The sequence below is a fragment of the Hevea brasiliensis genome, chromosome 15, assembly GCF_030052815.1.
Source record: "Hevea brasiliensis isolate MT/VB/25A 57/8 chromosome 15, ASM3005281v1, whole genome shotgun sequence".
In the NCBI taxonomy this organism is placed as follows: domain Eukaryota; kingdom Viridiplantae; phylum Streptophyta; class Magnoliopsida; order Malpighiales; family Euphorbiaceae; genus Hevea; species Hevea brasiliensis.
In genome coordinates this window covers 37,333,743-37,336,869 of record NC_079507.1, presented here as the reverse complement: position 1 = coordinate 37,336,869, position 3,127 = coordinate 37,333,743, and positions in this window count along the sequence as shown.

Sequence of the window (3,127 nt, the reverse complement as noted above, 5' to 3'; positions counted from 1 at the left end):
AGTTTCTTGGGGCTAGCTGGTATTACGTAAGATTTGTGAAGGATTTTCCTAATAGCTGCTCCAATGACCAAGTTGTTACACAAGAATGTCGATTTGACTGGAATGACAAGTGTCGCACCGTTTTGAGAAGTTGAAGGCTATGTTAACAGAGGCACCAGCAGTGTTAACAGCTGTCGAGAAAAGACTTTGTGGTCTACGATGCCTCTCATAATGGGTTAGGGTGTGTGTTGATGCAAGAGGAAAGTGATCGCCTATGCTTCCAGGCATACTAAGGCCACATGAACAAAATTACCCTACCCATGATTTGGAGCTTGCAGCAATTATCTTCGCACTGAAGATATGGAGGCATTACTTGTATGGTGAAAAGTGCTACATTTACACAGACCACAAGAGCCTAAAATATTTGCCAACCCAGAAGGAGCTCAACCTTAGACAGAGGCGATGGATTGAGTTCCTGAAGGATTATGACTATATAATTGACTACCATCCTGGGAAGGCAAATGTAGTTGCTGATGTCTTGAGCAGAAAATCCATGACAGCCTTGAGATCATTGAATGCCCGTCTATCTTTAGTTTGTGATGGAGCTATCTTGGCTAAGTTGCAAGTGAGGCCAAACCTGCTACAGCAGATTTTAGATGGGCAAAAGGCAGATGAGAAGCTAATGGCTATTATGAGCAAAATCCCAGAGGGAAAAGCAACTGACTATGAGGTGAAAGCAGATGGGTGTCTGTATTACAAAGGAAGACTGTGTGTACCAGATAATGGGGAATTGAAAGCTAGTATTCTAAAAGAGGCACACACCAGTGTATATGCTATGCACCCAGGAAGTACAAAGATGTATCATGACCTGAAGCTTCAGTATTGGTGGCCTAGTATGAAGAAGGACATAGCTGACTATGTGACTAGATGCTTGACATGTCAGCAAGTCAAGGCAGAACATCAAGTTCCATCGGGTTTGCTACAGCCTATACGCATACCTGAATGGAAATGGGATCGGGTCACCATGGATTTTGTAAGTGGTCTACCTCTCACCTGGAAGAAACATGATGCAGCATGGGTGATAGTTGATAGATTGACGAAGTCAGCACACTTTCTGCCGATTAGGGTGACTACTCACCGAGAAGTTAGCGAGTGTATATCGCTGAGATAGTTAGGCGCATGGAATTCCACTTTCCATCATATCGGCCGAGACCCAAGGTTTACATCGAGATTCGGAAGAAGTTGCATGAATCCTTGGGTACACAACTCCATTTCAAGATGACTTTCCATCCTCGCACGGATGGGCAATCGTAAAGAGTAATCCAGTAAACAATTGAAACCCATGAAATTGATACAAATATTGAATTGAAATGATAACAATAACGTGAAATACTTGCCGTGTCCTTGAGGATATCTTTGAGGAGTTGTGTCATTGAGTTTGAGGGAAGTGGGATAGATACCTCCCAGCGTAATTTGCATACAACAATAGCTACCAAGCTAGTATTCAAATGGCCCCGTATGAAGCAATCGTATGGGAGAAAATGTAGAACTCAGTGTCTTTGGACTGAATTGGGAGAAGACAAATCGGTAGGGCCGGACACAGTGAAACAGTGAGGAAAAAGTGAAAATAATCAAAGCCAACTTGAAGGTTGCCTCGATGCATGTAAATCTTATGCCGACCAAGAGAAAAGAAATAGAATATGTGGTTGGCGACAAAGTGTTTCTCAAGGTGTCACCATGGAAGAAGGTATTGAGGTTTGGAAGGAAAGGTAAGTTAAGCCCTAGGTTCATTGGCCCATATGAAGTCATTGAGCGTGTGGGTCCAATGGCCTATAGGCTAGCTTTACCACCGAGTGGACAAGATCCACAATGTGTTCCACGTGTCTATGCTCGAAGATATCGCTCGGATCCTTCGCATGTCATCTCCAGAGAAGAAATTGAAATACAATTTGACATATGAAGAAGAACCTCTATGGATCCTGGCTCAGGATGTAAAAGAATTGAGGAACAAGCAAATTCCATTGGTGAAAGTGCTTTGGAGGCACCACAACACCGAGGAGGCAACTTGGGAAAGTGAAGAGACGATGAGGCAACAGTTCCCTCAACTGTTTGCATCAGGTAAATTTCGAGGACGAAATTTAAATTAGAGGAAGAGTTGTAACACCCTCCAGTAATCATTCCGTACATTCTCATTCGGTGAGTGTCGGTCGAATGCTAGAACGTCGGAAAAATATTTAAACTAAAGTCAGAACCCTAATTAACTCAAATATTAATAAGAAAAATTTAGTAAAAATTTTAGAAATAAAATACAACTGAAGTCAAGCCGGTGCCCAAGCGATGGGTCACCGGAGGGAAGTTGCGGTTCTCGCAACGAGGAGCCCTAGACCCGGGGGAAAAATTATAAAATAATTTTTGGGACTCCAGAGAAGGGTAATTGAGGTTCCCATGGCATTAGAATGCCAAGAAAATACCTAGAAAAATTTTTCAATCGGTACAGACGATTTTGACCCGTTAAGCCAAACGGAGGGCATTTTGGTCATTTCGCCTTCCGAGGTGATTTTTGGCCGACTTGTCCAGTTGAGTAAATAATTAATATAACATAAAATATCAAGAAACATTGCTAGAAATTAAATTGAAAATGAGTAGTGGAGGAAAGAAAAGAAAAATGCAATAAAATGCAATTTATGACATCAATGTGATGTCATTTGTAATTTCCAACCAATCACACTTAAGCACCCATTTAACCAACAAATAAAAGAGATAAATAAGACTAAATAAAGACCAAAAGAAGACCAAAAACGTGAGCAGCCATGCCTTCCCCATTTCAGCCGTTTCCCTCTTCCCTCTCCCTCCACCATTTTTATCAAGCTTTGAACTTGATTTTCTCTTCATCCACTCACTAAAACCCATAAGTCCCTTCATTAAAAATTAATCCCACATCTTAAAAAAACTCTTGGCAGCCAACAAGAGGAAGGAAATTGAGGTTTAGAGGCTTGGAAAAATCTGCCACACAAGGTTAGTGCAACTATAACTTAAAAACTCATTATTTTCATGGTTTAGGACTTGAAACTTAGTGAGAATTGTGATTTAAATGAACAAAAACCTAAGTGTATGAGCTCTTGAATTTTGGCTGCCCTAGCTATGGAAT